The 18,890-nt window shown below is 40.3% G+C and overlaps 1 pseudogene; it reads right to left on the minus strand.

The window, feature by feature from the left end:
• Positions 1–14,719: 14,719 nt before the first annotated feature.
• On the minus strand, positions 14,720–15,391 carry LOC149196691 (replication protein A 70 kDa DNA-binding subunit A pseudogene; annotated as a pseudogene).
• Positions 15,392–18,890: the final 3,499 nt, after the last annotated feature.

Raw genomic sequence — 18,890 nt, forward strand, 5'->3', positions numbered from 1 at the left:
TGATCTCAACTTAATGGGCAAAGGTGATATCTCTGCCTTACCCTTTGGAGAAATAGCTGAACTGTGTGAAAAATATTCAAGAAGTAAAGCCAAAATGGGAAAGAGAACCTTGTCATCTAGGGTCATAAAAATTGCCTCTGCTAGTGTCACCCGGGCTGAAATTGGTAATCTTTTAGAAGACTTCAAAACAGATTTGTTGAGTACTCTAGGAAACCAAATTGATACCTTAAAAGCCAAAAAGAAACAGGAGGAAGAAGACAATATCATGGCTATTTTCTGCCCCAAGTGTCGCAAGAAGCATGAATTAAAAGACTGTCCTCTAGACAATATCCAAGTATGTGCTTTCTGTACTGAGCATCATGATATGTTTAACTGTCCTAAAGTTAAAATTGTGCAGAACTGTAACATGGCAGCCAGCACAGAGATGGAGAACGTGTACTACATGGGTGCAAAGCAACCATGGCAGCCAAGGCAAGCACCCCAAGGTATGTTTCCTAATCAAAATATGCAATTTCCTATGAATGATCAGATGTATGCACAAAACTCATGGAATATACCTATGCCATGGCAGCATGGAAACCAATCACAAAATCAATGGAGACCGTCTCAACAGTATTCCCAATCCTACCATCAGTATCCTCAATCATACCCACCTTACTCACAGCCATATCAACAGTACCAACAGCCATATCCATCACAATCACAGTCATATCAGCAGCACCCTCAGCCAGTTGTTTATCAGCCCCAACCTTCTCAACAGACCTTACCTGCTCCTCCACAAATAAATGTACCACAACTTCAATTTCCAAGTAACCCACAACCTCCCAGACCCACACAAATACCTGCTCAAACTGTCCCAAATCCGAACAATAGAGCAGAGAGGCCAACTTATAATGTAGAGGAAGGAACCTCCTACTCCACACTGCCTTTGCAAAACATTAATCTGAGGTCTGGTAGGGTGCTCCAGAAGGATTCTCTAATAACAAATCAGCAAGAAGAAAACTTAGAAAAAGAGAATGAAATGACCACTCAAACAAAACCAAGCAGTGAAACCAAGGACATAAAGATGCAATCACTGCAACCACCTTTTCTGGACCGTTTGGTTCAAGTAAAACCACCATTGCCTCCACCACAATTTGATGTCTTGGATGAACTTAAAAATGTCTACATAAAAATCCCTTTGCTGCAAGCTATAAAGGACATTCCTATTTACACCAAAGCCATCAAAGACATGTGTCTCAAGAAACCTGCTAGAAAGAGGATTGATCCTCAAACCATTCATGTTTTAGGAAATTTAGCAGGCCTTATGACCAATACTATCTCCATGGAGAAGTATGTTGATCCAGGCATTCCAAAAGTGACTACCATCATTAACAACATACGGATCCCAAACACTTTGATAGATCTTGGAGCTGCAATCAATGTCATGACCCTTGAAACTATGAGAACACTCCAACTCATGAATTTGCAACATACCACAATTGTTCTTGAACTAGCTGATAGGTCCAAAGTCATTCCTGAGGGGATTTTGGAAGATATCATCGTCTCACTGGACTCTTGGGAGTATCCGGTGGATTTCCTAGTCCTTCAACCCAAATCCAATCTAGGAGGACATCCTATCATCCTAGGTAGACCATGGTTAGCGACTGCTGATGCATTTATTGGATGCCGATCAGGTAACATGATTATCTCTAGAGGGACCGAAAGGAAACAACTCACCCTCTATCCATCGGCACAATCACCTGCAGTGACACATAACTTGTGGCTTGATGACAAATTTAATGACAAAGAGTAGGTACAATCTGTTTTTAGCATTGACCAGATCTATGATTTCCATGAAGACAATACTGATTTGGTAGAATTATTTCTCTCACAGCCTGATATATCTGAAAATGTGAGGAATGAACAATATAATGCTGCAGATGTACTTCTAGCTCAAAACTTTCAAGAAACATGCACTATCCATTCCTTACAATCTGCATTTCATGACATCTTTCCAGTTCAATCCATTACCAATGCACAGAGTCAAGTCATAGAGATCAGTCCAGGCAAAACTTTGAACATAGGCAACCACCTTGACTCATCTCAACAAGAAAAATTGATTAGACTCTTGACGAAGTACCAAAAAGCCTTTGCTTGGGATTACACTGACATGCATGGGATTCACCCCGACACATGCACCCACCACATTTACACTGACAGCACCATTAAACCGGTGAGGCAACCACAAAGAAGAATGAACCCCATGCTCCAAGACATTGTCAGAGAGGAGTTGCAAAAACTTTTGAGAGTCAACTTTATATATCCTATTTCTGACAGTCAGTGGGTATCCCCATTGGTTATTGTGCCTAAGAAGAATGACAAGTGGCGTATCTGTGTTGACTACAGACAGCTGAACAAAGCCACGCTCAAAGACTACTTCCCACTGCCATTCATCGACCAAGTGTTAGACACCCTAGCCGGCAAATCATCATTTTCCTTTCTTGACGGTTTCAGTGGCTACAACCAGATCCGGATTGCCTCTGAAGACCAGGACAAAACCACCTTCACCTGTCCTTGGGGCACCTATGCCTACAATGTTTTGCCATTTGGACTTTGTAACGCTCCAGCTACATTTCAGCGAGCTGTGTTAGCTATCTTTGTTGATTTAATTCATGATTGTGTTGAAGTGTATATGGATGATTTTTCAGTATATGGCAATTCTTTTGAACATGCATTAGAAAATCTAGAGAGAGTTTTGAAAAGGTGTATTGAAGCTAACCTGTCCCTCAGCAACGAAAAGTGTTTCATGATGCTAAATGAAGGGATAGTGTTGGGCCATTATATCTCTTTTCAAGGCATCCAGGTTGACCCAGCCAAGATACAGATTATTGCCGATTTGCCTATTCCACAGAACCAGAGAGAGGTAAGAAGTTTTCTCGGGTATGCTAGCTATTACCGCAGATTCATTGAAAATTTTAGCAAGATAGCCTTACCTTTGTTTAAACTTCTAGCCAAAGATGTATTTTTCAATTGGACTGAGAACTGCCAACATGCATTTGAACAACTTAAGAAGAAACTATCTACTGCACCAGTCCTGAGAGGGCCTAATTGGAGCTTACCATTTCATATTTTGCCGATGCATCTGACACTGCCATAGGTGCATGCTTAGGCCAAAAAGAAGAATCTTGTACATATGCAATTTATTTCATTAGTAAAAATCTCACACCTGTCGAGCTAAACTATACAGTTACAGAGAAGGAAACACTTGCCATCATTTATGCTGTGAATAAATTTCGCCATTACATAACTGGTTATGAAGTCTTTATACATACTGATCACTCTGCCATTCGACATCTCATGAATAAACCAATAACTAGTGGCAGAGTTACCAGATGGTTACTATTGTTACAGGAATTTAACATCACAGTGTTAGATAGACCAGGAAAAGAAAACCAGGTGGCAGATTTCCTGTCTAGACTGCAAAATCCAGGTGAGATTGTTCCTGTTGAGGATTCTTTTCCGGATGAGCACTTATTTGCAATTTCCATAGTAACTCCTTGGTTTGCTGATTTAGCTAATTACTTGTCTACAGGTAGGACACCTCCACATTTCACTGCAAAGGAGAGGAAAAGACTAATCAAACAAAGTGCCAGATATTCATGGCTCAATGGCGATCTCTTTTACACTGGTTTTGATATGATCATTAGGAGATGTGTACGAAATGATGAGGTAATTGACATTTTAAAATCTTGCCATGATGAACTGTGTGGTGGGCATTTTGCAGCGAAGCGGACAACCTTCAAAGTTCTTACTCTTGGATACTATTGGCCATCCATTTTCAAGGATGCCAAGAAGTATGTAAAGAGTTGTGACAGCTGCCAAAGGATGGGCAGACCCACAGCTACCGATCAGATGCCCCTTCAGCCCCAAGTTCACTTGGAACCATTTGATAAGTGGGCTCTGGACTTCATAGGACCTATCAACCCAGCCTCTAATGGTAAGAAGTACATCTTAGTATGTACTGATTATGTCACAAAGTGGGCAGAAGCAAAAGCACTGGTAAGAGCAACCGAACACACAATAGTCAATTTCCTTTTTGAGGAGATCTTTGTGAGGTATGGGGTGCCAAGAGAAATTGTCACTGATCAAGGTACCCAATTCACCTCAAAGCTCATGAAGGACATCACAGACAAGTACCAAATAAAGCATAGAAAAAGTACCCCCTACCATCCACAGGCCAATGGACAAGTGGAATCCACCAACAAGACTTTGGAGGGGATCATTACCAAAACTGTTGCAATGAACTGCAAAAACTGGGAAGAAAAGCTCAAGGAGGCACTATGGGCTTACCGGATTACTTGGAAAGATACCACCGGATTTACACCATACCAATTGGTGTACGGTAAGGATGTCATGCTTCCTATTGAATTCCAAATTCACACTTTTAAATTAGCTGCAGATTTACTAATTGATTTGGATCAAGCACAAAAAGAGAGAATCCAGCAGTTGAACCAGCTGGATGAGATGAGGCAGCAAGCAGAACAAACCACCACCCTCATGCAAAAGCACAGGAAGCAATGGCATGATTCACACATTAAAAAGAAGCACTTCAAGGAAGGTGACTGGGCTCTGCTTTTTGATTCAAAATTCAAGGATCATAAAGCTAAGTTCACCACCCATTGGATGGGCCCTTATGAAATTGTTCAGGCTTATGACAATGGTTCAGTAAAACTCCAAACTATTGATGGCAAAGGTCATTCTTTCACAGTCAATGGTCATCGCCTGAAGCTGTACAACAAGCCCATCAGCAAGCAAGATTTCCTGCATACACTATCTCAGCAAGAAGAGGTTGAGGTACTGCAGCCCTCAGCTGCAGTATCACTGCCTTAGTTTTATTTCCTTTCAATTTCAAAATCAAGAAAAAATGATAAAAAAAAATAATAATAATAAATAAAATAAAAACTAAAAAAAAATAAAAAAATAAAAAAAATAATAATGGGTTAGATGTGAAAACCAGTATCTGGCACACTCTAACCCCGAATTCCTACCTGAAAACCAATTTATTGGCGGGTATGAATTCTCTTTCTATTGTTCATTGTTTCATTTCTTAGTTGCATCATGACTTGAGGACAAGTCAAACTTTCGGTCGGGGAGAGGGAGACACCTGTTCTGTTACTTTTATCTCTCCCTTGTAAATTCTTCAGATTTCTTATTCTATATTTCACTATAACTTTCCAACAGCAGCTTGTTACCAGCATTCCAGACTTTAACAAATAAGCTGTTCTGTCATGATTTTCAGAGGGACCTGGTTATAAATATTTTGCAGGGGGACCTGTTCTGTTCAAGACATCTATGCTATTAACACCAGCAGCAATGGGACCTGTTTAAAACATTCAGTTGGGACCTGTTAAAAAAAAATTCTTGACATCAAAGGCTACTTCAACAGACTTCCACCAAGACTACGAGCAAATTGCAAGCTCAGTGAACCTGTAACAATACAAAGAGCTGCATGAACATCTTCAGTTTTTCCAAGGGACCTGTATCTTCAAATTTTCTTAAGGGACCTATTGCATCTTCAGTCTTCAAAAAGGGACCTGTACATTCCAATTTTTCAGAGGGACCTGTTACATCTTCAAAACTTTTCTCAAAGGACCTGTGTATTCAACCTCCCTCAGAGGACCTGTCAAAAAGAACAGTCAAAAGGATTAGCAACTCAGCATGTCAAATGATCAACAAAAGAGTAATGTATTTCTGTTCTTGGGCATTTAATTTCCTAGATTAGTTTTTAATGTAATTTTGGTGACTATAAGTTGTTGTAATTGATTTCAAGGACATCTTCATACATCCACTTATCCCCCTTATCCCACCAAGTTTCATCATTTCCCTACATCAACCTATCCCTAAAGCCCATCACCAACACATTCACCATGTCATATACCCCACAAGCATACCAACATTCTCTACATGACCGAGTATAATTGAAAAGGGCACGTGGTGAGCTGTGTGTTTGTTTTTTTTAAAAAAAATATACAAAGGATGAGATAGAAGCGGCCTATATATATATTCTTCACCCCATACAGTCAAATCATAACAAGCGGCCTATATGTTTTACACCACACACACCTGAATCATAACCTCGCCACCCAGCATTATAGCTCAGCACTATGGGTACGCTCTCAGCGTTCTTATGCTAACATGCATACAAGCGTACAGCACTTTGTTTTTAAACGAATGATTATATTGTAAGGCGAGTACAGGTTATTTCACATCCTTTCCACCCTCGGTTCCCATAACTTACAAAGTGAAAGAGTGAAGCAAGGAGCGCGAGGAGATTGTTATTATTCAAGTAGAGTTACAAAGTGAAAGAGTGAAGCAAGGAACGCCGAGAAGATTGTTATCATTTGAGTGGGGTTACAGAGTGAAAATCTGAACAAGGAGCGCCGAGTAGAGTATCACTGTTCGGGGTCGGTTTACACAGTGAAACCGGTGAGCGCTGAAAAGGGAAGCATCACCATTCTGTCTCTAACTCCCACCACAGTCACATCGACCAGCCAAGCACCATAATTGAAGACTGAAGGAAGCGATATATGCCAGGTAACCAACTTGACACTTCTGTGTTTAAATTTTAAAGAGCATAGACAAAGAAGGGTTTGAGGCACAACCCTCTGCCATCACCATGACTAATAGGGTCGAACCCAGTACATTTGATAGCTCACAATACCATAACGATTGCATTGAGATTCTTAGAGAAGCACAGTGGTTACCTTTTCTGGAAAAATTCCATGGGAGTAATGAAGAAGTCACAAAACAATTTGCCTTTACCTTTAATGGAGAAAAGGCCCTAATAGGTACCTTCTCCTTCAGAATCTCAGAGGATACTATAGCTCAGGCAATTGGACTCAGCCCTGAGGGAGAAAAGTACTTTAAAACTAAACAATTCAAGGAGAAATCATGGACACAGTTCATGTCCAGGTCTAGAGTTTCCTCAGTAAACTGGAAGAAGGGAGTTCCAAGAAGCTGGTTAGTTCATCCTTGGGATGAAATGGTTTACATTATCCAAAAGTTCATAACCTGTGAAGGTAGATACAACATTGTTTATCTATATCACATCAAGCTACTCCTCCATTTAAAGAAACAATGTGTAATCAGTGTGCCATATTTTCTGCTGCAAAGTTTAACAAAGATGGCCAAAACTATCCAGAAACAAAAAGGGAATGAGGATAAAAGCCTGTACCATTTTGGCCTGATTAAAATCCTCATTGAACATGAGTTGCAGAAGCGAGGGAAGCCATGGAAAGAATTCTTAACTGTCAACCAAATCAGAGATGAGGAGGAAAAAGAAGAAGTGCAAGAAGATTCTGGGTTTATGAAGGACATAGATGAGGAAATTCCAGTGTCCAAGGCCAGCAGAGCACCTCAACCTGTGGGCAGCATAAGGACCAGGAACATGCAAAAAGAGGATGCCAAGAGGGCTGAGAAAGACAAAATTTTTACCACCTACTCCCGAAGAACAAGGAGGACACCAAAAACTCAGCTGCAAGAAGACCAATTCGAATCTCATGCCCCTGCACAAATGGATGTTGAAAGTGGTGATCATTCACCACCAGCACCAGAAGTTGACATAGAGGTGGAAAGCCATAACAAACAGGAAAAATGTTCACCACCTCCCACCAAAAGACAAAAGAAGTTAGAAAAACAAATTGAAGAATTGAAAGAAGAGCTCATGGAAGCTAACATGTTGGAAAAGGTTATTAAAAGAGAAAATGAAATGCTCAGGGCGCAAAGCAAAGAAACACAGAAGACAAATGAAAAGCTCAAGGAAAGAATCAGTGAGTTGGAGACTGAGCAATCTGAGATTTCCAACTGGGCCACTAAGTGGTACAATCAGAAGAAGGCTCTTAAAGAGAAATATAAAAAGTTAAAGCAGGAGCTCAAGGGACAGAAGGATCACCAGGTGAAGAAGAATGTAGATACCTTGCTCAAGGCAGCAGAGATCCATGCAGGCACAGAGTTCAAGGGGAGTACTTCTGGGGTAGCATGAGGACATGCTAAGTCCTTAAGTCGGGGAGAGATGTTGGTATCATCCTAAGACCCTTTTTCCTTCCCAAAAACATATCATTTATCCATACATTTTCATCATATATCCCTCAAAATCCTTGAATATTGATTATTAATTGTTCTATAGTTATTAAATTGCATAGAAATTAATTTAGGGGTTTTATGTTCCAGAATTAGAGGTTTTTGATGACATGATTACAGGAAGTACCCACATCCTGTAATGAGCTTACCGTTTGACATGTGGCGCAGCAGATGAGCCAGAACGAAAGGCATGGGCGAAAAGCAGAATGTCCAAGCATGGACAAACACCTCTCACCCAGCCAAATCGAGCCTCCTATGCATGCGGTCAACTTAAGTCAAAGCAGGGCACTCTGACAGGCAAAAGCAGAAACAACATCGTTCCATTTTTTCAGTTTAGTCTTTTTGATTTTTGAAACACTTGGCATGGAAACCTTTTGAAAAGGCTATGTAATAAACGCGGCAACAACACTATGTACATTCATTGTATCGATGACATGGTTGTGCGTACGCATATGTAAATACAGTCAGGGTTATGTTTAGAGTTTAGTTGTTGAATTGTTGAATCGTATTTCTCAGAACAGAGTTTTTTTAAGTTAATACACAGACCTATTTACAGTCACGACCGTGTGTATTCTTCTTGCGTGATTTGATAGCTGATTAGTTGTAACCAGTATACCCTTAGGCGCGGACGGGCCCTGCGTTCTTCGACTGATATACTGTTCACTTGTTTTGTTACATTCCAGTTATCACATGTTCGCATAGTATTCACATAGATTTTGATTTATATCGCATATGGTTTGCATCACAGTTTCGATTTACACAGCTGTTGATTCGCATAGCATACGGGTTGCATAACATTTATATAAGCTTTCGATTCCTACAGCCTTTGAATTTTATTACATAGATATGGTGTGCGCTTATGAACGGTTTATGGTTATGTTAAATGGTCAGCACTAGGATCTGGAAGGGAGTCTTGTAAGGGATTCGATCCCTGTGTGACTCATAGAGACATTATCTCATAAACTCTGTTTTGCTTTACAGTTCATTCATGCTTTCTTTATATAGTTTGATAGTATAAATATCTTGCATGCTGTGTGTGGTTACCAAGCAAGGGTTTTCTGAGTGATACCTCTGTAAGGAGGTTAGAATCATTGCCACAGTCATATACAGTACTTAGGTTCATGATTTGATTAGATAGATGCATCTCATAACAAGCACTGTAATCAAGCATATCAGTAGGGTACTCTAGGTGTGTGAATGATAGGCTACATATTCCGGTCTTCCGTAAAGAAGCATTGTATCCTACATCCTACTCACTTGGCCAGAGATTCTTTATGTCTATATATTTTAGACCACGCCTCTAAGCTTACGCACCTCGGTCGATATTAAATATAGAGTCCAGTCTAGTACCCTAGCTGGAACCACTACAGAGAGTATAAGGCAAATGAAAGAGGAAGGGGGAAGAAGACTGCTGCTAGCCTTCTTTAAGCACAAACAACACGACTGACCCGAACTTGACCTTCACACGTTGAGGCTTATAGCAGAGCTAACAGGTAGATAGTGTGATGACCGTGTCAAAGTTGTGCCAAAGGGCATTGTCACTTGATGTGCCGACATACATGGGGATGTCCTTCACAAGAGGTAGTTTCCCAAGATCACCAACAAGTATGATAGATCGATTGTCAAAAGGCACATTCTGATAGGGAAATACCTCCCTTAGGCAATCATCTATCTATGAAAGAAGTTTAGGGCCAATAAAGCTCATTTCATCAATTAAAATGTATTTGACATGACGAAGTTTTTCTTGGAGATGCAGAAGTGGTTGGCCCTCAAGAGGATGCATTGACACTAAAGGAATGTGAAGGGTAGAATGGATTGTAAGTGCCTTTATGTTAAATTTTGCAACACATGTTGGAGCAAGTAGGAGCAATGGACTTGAATTGGGAAGAGATTTAGCAAGAAATGTATCTTTTAGACAATCAATTAAATGAGACTTCCCCATGCCAGCAGTACCTTGGATGAGCATTCTAAGTGGAGGAATGGAGGAAGTGGTCCTAAAGTGGGTGAGGACAATGGTGAAAGCAACTTTTTGGGTGGGCGATAATGAGGTGAGCGAGCAGGGAACTAGAGATGGGCTAGAATGGATTTGGGTGGATGAGCGACTAAAGTCTATGAAACATATGGTTGTCTCTTGCAAAGGGAGAGGGATGGTAGTATGGGCCCAATTGTGGTTAGATTCAAAGTCGCGATGTCCAAGCATGTCAATGTCATCAATTTCCATGTTGTTTCCAGGGTGTAGCTAAGAAAGGAATTGCCATTCATTGATGTCTATGGATTCAGAGGTGTTCAACATATCATTAGTGGAGATGTCATCAAAGCAAGGGGAAAGGGGGGTTTCAGGGGCTCGATGAACATGCCATGGAACATACGCATATCTTTTTTGTTCCCAATGCGAAATGATTGCTTCATCAGTGGAGCCTATGTCTAATGGGAGTGTGTGGAAAGGGAAGTATAGAAGTAGTTCACTCCAGCAGAAAGAAGCGTAGGATGCATCAGCAGGAGAAGGGATTGAGGAATAGGAAGGGAGGACATGAACAATCTTGCAAGGATTTATTTGTTTCCATTGGTTATGTTTTCGGCGAGCAGAGAAGGACCAGGAACGTGCAACTTCAAGAAGAGTTAGTGTTTCAAGCGAAGCAAGTATATTCATGTATGCTACAATGAAAGGCGGTGTTGGGAAGGGTGAACCTAGACCATGAGAAACACATCAAAAAATAGTTTCAAGTAACATTGAGGAAAACAAATGAGTAGTTACAAAGTGAAAGGGGTAGTTTTTGTAGCGTCTGGCATGTTTCCTGTGTGTCGATGTCCCTATAGGCAATTGTTTCTGTTAAAAAATTTAGGACAAGATTAACATGTGTTTTGGGGTGGAAAACTTGGGAGACACGTGACAACATTTGCCGATAAATTTCTGATTTTGTTTCTAGTTTCGATGCATATTTCGCGATGTAGCGCAAAACAACATGTCGAGACAAAATCGACTGGCAATCGATGTTTGCTCTCCATATGTATAGCATGTTAGAGTCGTGTACATTTAACCTGTCATCATTATGAGCAGGGACATATTTCTTTCGTCCATTGTCATCAATGATCAAAGAGGAGCTGGGATTCAAATCCCGTGGAACTCCATAGTGGAAAATAAGAGTAGGACCTTCTTTGTGAAGACAAGAAGAGGGGTGGCATTTTGTATGTCGTTGAACGCATGTAAGAAGATTATCGTAGTCATGCAGGTGAGAGGATGCAAATATCAATGGTGATGGGAGGATGCATGGGTCATTGTCTGTAGAGATGTGTACATAAGGTTCACATTGTTCAAGAGGGCGAGGATTCCAAGCAGAAATGTGTTCATCGAAAAAGGACCTGGCTCTATCCATTGTGACTTGGTCATTTCAATTGAGGTTGTCCATATCAAGTGCATTTTTGAGCCAAAGGAAACCAAGTATGTTTGAGGAGCCCTTATGTTGCCACTCATACCTGCAAAGATGAAAAAGGAAATTTTGTGAGGCGACTGTACATCCAGATAAAGAAACAAAAAGGGGAATGATGGTTAGGGAAAACCCTGCACCAGAAGTCCTTTGTATGTAAACCTTTTTGCAAGACCTCTTCGAGGAAGATTGTGAATCGACAATGAATGTACTACACTGCAAGATGTGGATTGTTGATTATATTCTTGAATTTCCATCGAGATAGCTCGGATGAATCCTGGGGGGGCGGGCTGCCAGGCATGACCATGTGCATGTCATGCCATTTGGTGTTAGTTACACTTAGGGTGAAGAAGAAAGTAGGGCTACCTATTTGTATGATCATATTAGTGAGTTCACCTCTGCGTTTGTTCTAGAACGAGTGTGTCCCTCTAAGGCCTGATCTGAAGCGCATAATTTGGTCAAGAAGCATGGAATCAAGCATGTCATGGAGGCGTGCACGAAGGTCTGCAATGGTCATTGGAAAGCCCTCTTCAAGGTTTCTCTTCATGAAAACAACAACAATTGCTTAACTATGATACCATAACATAAGATTGTACAAGTAATACTAGAATCTTGGATGCTGGGAAAAACGGTTATCATAGTAGCGTATGAGGTGAACAACATATTCTTGCATTTCAACTTTTCTAAGACGTGGTTAACCAATCATAGCAGCCCCTGTGGGGAAGAGTGTGGGGAATGCCATAGCAAGGAGGCCTTCTGTGGTATATTCATTGATAGCAGAGGGGGGAATAGAGGGTCATGAAAGTGAAGTAGTGGAATTAGGATGGGGAGACTACAGGTAGTTGTGTATTTCTTCAAGCTCAATATGGGAATTAAGGAGTGCTGATACAAAAGAGGATGGTTGGAGGTTTGTTGGAGTGGGGTGTGTAGGAATGTTATCATCGAACGCAGGGAAGTCAAGTCGTGGTTTAGGAGAGGAGGGGGAGATGCGAAGGATGACAGAAGACATGTCGGTAGGGTGATTTGGCAAGGTAGATATTGCAGCTTGGTCATGTTGGACATCCTTGTAGTAGGGATCATGGGCTAGTTTGTACTGTAAAGTTGCAAGAACACGTGTCTCGCTAACAATGAAATCATATGTTTTGTGGTCACAACCATGCCTAGTAACAACGACGATGTCCAATTCGGAAACTAAGCGTGGTAAAATGTTGGCGATGGCAGTGATGTCTTGCGGGAAACAAACAGTATGACCAGTGTATTTGTACTGTCCACCTCGTGCATGGGTGACTTGCAAGATTGCGCTAACACATGATATGAGCATTTCTTCTATTTGTGTTAGAGCAACAAGGACAAATGGTTGGTTGCCAGGGTCCATGTTGTTTGCAAGGGAGAAGTGGTGGGTGGATTTTGTAGTTGCACACCGGGAGAAACAAAGGTTACCATGTAAGAATTTTGTTTTCATATTTGGGTATGATTTTTTGCATATGGAGCAGATATGTAAGGGAGAGAGCTCATCTATCATTTCATGAAATCGATGGTGTGCATGGTTAAGGGCAGGGTTGACCAAAATATGGGGATGGGAGGGTGAAGGAGGATGAGTCGATGGTGGGGTGTGCGATGTATATGGGTAAGAAGTGGCAGTGAATGGAGGAAGTTGAAGGATAAGTACAGTCGGAGTGGGGAATGTTGAAGGAGATGTTTTTGCAAGTGAAGCTTCAGGATGTTGGGGAAGAGAAACTTTAGACGGGGTTATCGCTGGAAAGGTTTGGGTGTTTAAATCAGCTTTATATTTGAGGTGTCTTTGTTTGTTGGAGGTGTCTTTAATCTGTGCATAAAGGAGTCCCTTCTGAGCATTTCTTGAGGGGTGCAGAAGACGCTGGAATGTCCATCCTGATACAAAGATGGGGAGATAAATTCAAGTGAATATACGAGATGAGAAAGAGTTGTCTTAAGTGCAAAGATAGAGTACATAGCCCCCAAAAGCAAGAACTTCATTAGTGGGTATATTTTTGAAGTAGTGCCTTCTAGCTTATAAAGTAGATGTGTCTTTTGACAAAGTAGCTGAAGTTTAGTGGCCAAAGAAACCTTTTTTATAATAGAGTTTATGTTTCTTTGATATTATGTACTAATGTCATGCGATTCAAATTTTGTTGTTGGAACTTTGTCAAAGCTATCTTTGCAGCGTAGAACGAGATTAGAATCAATCTTATTTCAGCAAAGTATTTTTGTGGTGATCAATAACTATCTATTATTCATTTACCAAGTAGATTTAAGGCAAGCAAACCACAACCCTTTGTAAGAAGCCAGTGTTTGTATTTACGTGCACAAAGAACAATATAAAAGGATGTCAACATTCTATTTTGTTTAGAAGGAAGAAAACAAAAACATATATACTATATGTAAAAGTAAAAGATGGAGAAATATGCAAAGGTGGAAGCTGCAACATGTATCATAGGTGTATATACATAAAGAAGAGAAGTACAATGATGAAGTGAACAAAAATAAGGGGGGCGACAAGGGACGAAACGACAATGAACAAAAGAACATATAGAAGTTATTGTTTACACTTCATGGTGGAACGAGGAAAAGAAATCGACTTTCAAAGACGCCGAACAACTGGAGCAATAGACATTTTTTTGATTTCCTGGAGGAGAACAGAACATGCAGAGCTATAGGTGATTTACTCTGAATTGATTAGTACAAACTTCAAACGGTCCACACCATTGAAAATCTATGTTTTCATAGACAATGTGAAGAGGAAAGGACAACATGAAACCCTTGCACGAAGCTCATGGATAACATCAGGATCACTGGAGAGTATGAACAAGTCTTTTGCTTGGACACCCATGAGTTCAGTTGCAACATTATCAAATGCGATGACATTTTCTAGTACGCCTGTGTGGTCATGCATTTCAAATTTCAACACATACCGATAGTCACATTCCAGGAAGGCCCCACCACATTTTGTGCAGTTCCACATTCCATTTGAGTGGTTGACAACTTTTTTCATGCATTGCATGCCATCAGATGAGAGAGGGCATGCAAGGAAGTAGAAATCTTGCATGTCAATAGAGGTGATGGTTCCACGAACAGAGAACCATGTTGGTTTTCCGGTGGGATGTGATTCTATGAGGTCGACAATTGTACGTTGTGGGTAGCCTCGCTTGGAAGTTTTATAATTTTCTACTTAACAATGGTGAAGAGGCCAAGCGGTCTCTTTGATGAAACCATGATTGGAGTTGTTCAGTCTCTGGAATGGCAGGATCTAGCATGAGGCTGGTGGTCGAGATAGTCCCAATAGTTCTTCCATTAAATTCGGCTATGCGACCCCCTTTGATTGCAAGCACGGTCGAAGCACCAGAAGAGGCGAGTTCAACGAGTTGCTTGCCCAAGGTGTGGCAATGCTCCCCCCATAGGGTGATGTCGATACTATAGCCAGACATGTCTTCCAAGCTGAGAGTTTTCCTAGGTGTTTCAGAGCCATCTCTTTGACGAATGGTGGAAGTTGGAGAAGTGGACCTGACAATGCCAATGATGTCGACAATTGAGTCAAGGTTTGCAGATTTGATTTCATTTATAGATTTAAAACGGAAATGGCGGAAATGAATTGTCGTAACATCATCTAAGGAAGGTTCAACAGTGGAAGTTGCAGAGAGGGAGACTACCCATTTGCTATCTAGTTGGTTGTAATTTGTGTTTGTTGGTTTCATAGTGCCATTTGAAACCATGTAAAGCTTCCCAATTTGGACAAGGTCATGCAAGGAATCTCCCAAAGCACTAAAGGCAGAGATCATTCGCAGAATCAACGAGGTCAAATCCAAAGACCTTCCTGGTTCCTCGACCATTGTTGTAGGAGCGAACAAATGTTTTTCCAAGCACCCTACCCTGGATTGACTATTGTTTACAATAGGGGCTTAGTGCCGTGAATTGAATGGTAGTAGGCAGAGCGGAGGACAACTAAGTTGATGATGACACAAAATCCTGTGTTGAAGCAACAATAGACGAGGCCGGGGTGTGTGACGTTGAAGAGGCCAATTGGTATGTCTACATTTGTACAATTTGAAGAAGGTCTGGGTCCCCAATCAAAGTTACATAATGTTCAGACTCCTGAAAAGAAGGAAAGAAAGAGAAAATCAATGCAGCGTTAGTCGGAGTGACATTGGCGAAGACAGGGAAGGAACATAAAAACATCAAAAATATGGTGAAGAGTGAAAATACACATAGTTTTGCAAAAAAGGGCAGCTGACTTCTTTGAGAATTATAATCGAGCCCAACTGGAGGGCACGAGAGACGACATGGCCATTGTAAGTAGACAAAAGCAAAGTTTTATGCTGAGAGGTACCATCGGAGAGAGAAATGCGGTAGCGTTGGGACGATGTCTTTGTGGAAGAAATAAGGTCGAGTTCAATGATTTGGAGCAATGGTTGGATCGTTGTAGAGCCAACGTGTTATGAAACCAGCTCACAAAAAGATAGAAAAGATAGATGAACGCCTTATAAATCAGCCTCTTCGAGGGGGTAACCTCCTTTACATTACACAAATGAACAATTCTTGGATGATACAAATGACAAGACCTCCTTTCTATATATAGGAGTCTAGGGGGTCATAATATAATCAGAGCCGACATAACAATAATAATGTAAGGGCACAATAATAACAATATGGGGACTGCATGGGCACAACAATATAATAAGGGGGTTTTACTAATAACAATAAGGGGTTACACTAGTAGTATAGGGACCTAACATGCCCCTCTCCTTCAAAAAGTGTTGTCCTCAATGCTGGAGTAGTTCTTGATGTTTCTGTATAAAATTCTTGTCCTCCCATGTGGAATCTTCAACGGGTAAGTTCTTCCACTTGATGAGATACTCTGAAATTGATCGATTTCATAGCTGTCAGGTTCTTGTTTCTGTGACTGCTCCAGGCTCCAATATGATTTTTCCTTCCTCGTCAAGTTCTGGCAATATTATTTGAATGGGGATCTTCTGCAACTTTTTAATGAGTGGCCACACTTCTTCGTCCTTCTTCCATTCATCACTTGCTTCGTTTATCCAATCTGGTTGGATAATAGAAATAGCACAAAACAATGCTTCCACATCCTCATCCTTTCTTGAGAGTACATTTTGCTTCCCTTTTTTGTAAATGATTTCAAAGTCATAACCCAACATCTTTGTGACCCATTTTTGTTGCTCTTCAGAGGACAATCTTTGTTCTAAAAAGTATTTAAGACTATCATGATCCGTTTTTACCTTGAAGTGTCTTCCCATTAGGTAGGGTCGCCATTTCTTAAGTGCATATGGTATTGCCAACATTTCCTTCTCATAAATAGCTTTGTGTAAATACTTTCCTTTGATTGGATGACTTTCAAAAGTAATGGGTCCTTCATCTTGCATTAAAACAACACCAACTCCATTTCCTGAAGCATCACATTCCACAATAAAGGGTTTTGTGAAGTCTGGCGTAGCTAACACTGGTGTTTGACACATTGCCTCTTTAAGATGTTCGAAGGCCTTTGTTTCTTCTGGAGTCCATGAAAATGCATCTTTCTTCAATAATGTTGTTAGAGGTGTTGTTATTCTCCCATAATTCTTAACAAACTTGCGATAATACCTTGTCAACCCGAGAAATCCTCGCAGATGCGTTGTGGATGTGGGGATTTTCCATTCCTTAATGGCTTTATTTTTGCTAGGGTCTACCTTAACACCTTCATGAGATACAATATGACCCAGATATTCCACCTCTTGTACTCCAAAGAAACATTTGGAGCTTTTTGCATATAATTGTTTTTCCTCCAATAGTTTGAGCACCCTGTCAACATGTTGAACATGATACTTCCAAGACTTGTTGTAGATTAGTATATCATCAAAAAATACTAGCACAAAATTTATAAGGGTGGGTTTGAAAATGGAATTCATCAAACCTTGAAATGTAGAAGGTGCATTGGTAAGGCCAAAAGGCAAGTCCAAAAATTCATAATGACCCTCATGAGTTCTAAATGTTGTTTTCAGAATGTCTTTAGTCTTCATTCTGATTTGATGATATCTTGAACGAAGATCCAACTTGGTGAAGTAAATTGATCCATGTAATTCATCCAATGATTCATCAATGGCAGGAATGGGAAATTTATCTTTAATAGTGAGCTTATTGAGCTCCCTATAATCTGAACACATGCGCCATGACCCATCCTGCTTGTGCATCAATACTACTGGAGCAGAGAAAGAACTTTGATTAGGTTGAATTATAGCAGCCTCTAGCATTTCTGCAACCATACGTTCAATTTCACTCTTTTGGACATAGGGATATCTGTAAGGCCTGATGTTTGGAGGAACACTTCCTAGAATGAAATGAATAGAATGATCATGATCACGATTAGGTGGGAGGCCTTTGGGAGTCTCCAATACCTCGGAATGATTGTCCAAGACTTTTTGGAGATCTAGAGAAATAGATGATTTCAATGTGGGAACCTTTAGCGAACATAATTGTGCAATTATGCCTTGTTTTTCTTTCTTTATAAGCTTTGTTAGTCCGTTAGAGCTGATTATCTTTCCTAGTTTCCCTATGATACCCCTTAATTCAACTTCTTTTCCTTATGAAGAAAATTTCATGAAAAGTTCTTGAAAATTAAAAGCTATTGTACCCAAGGATTGTAGCCATTGGACTCCTAGTACAACATCAACACCACCCATTGGAATGGAAAGCATTGGGCTATTCAATACATATTCTCCCATGGATAACTTGATATTATGGCACTTTCCAGAGCAATTTATGGTTCCTCCACTTGCAACCATCACTTGACACTCTGGTGTTGGATATAGGAAGCAATTCAATTCCTTGGCTATCTTACAATGAATAAAATTATGCGTACCGCCCGAATCAATCAACACTGTTACCTTTTTCTTCTTGATATGTCTTTCTATCTTGATAGTTTGAGGAGAGGTAATTCCAGCCAATGGATTATAAGATATGGTTGGATTCATTTCTTCTTTCTCGATGTGATCTTTCACTTCTTGAACCTTTTTCTTCTTGATATGTCCTTTTATCTTGAGAGTTTGAAGAGTGGTAATTCTTTTTAATGCTTTACAAGATATGTTCGAATTCATTTCTTCTTTCTCTGGGGTTGGTTCTTCATGTATATCCTCTTCTTTTGATGTTTCTTGATCCTTTTCTTCCTCCTCTTCACAATCTATGTAAAATAATTTCTTCTCAACACACTTATGACCTTTACTGTATTTCCTATCACAAATGTAACAAAGTCCTTTTTCTCTTTTTTCTTCCGATTGTTGTCATGTAAACCTTGTAGGTTGTGGAAGGCTAAAAGAAAAAACACTTCCATATTTATAGTTG

Source organism: Pinus tabuliformis, chromosome 2_2 (genome assembly GCF_031772625.1).
Source record: "Pinus tabuliformis cultivar Carrire ecotype Pingquan chromosome 2_2, CPIR1, whole genome shotgun sequence".
NCBI classification, from domain to species: Eukaryota; Viridiplantae; Streptophyta; class Pinopsida; order Pinales; family Pinaceae; genus Pinus; species Pinus tabuliformis.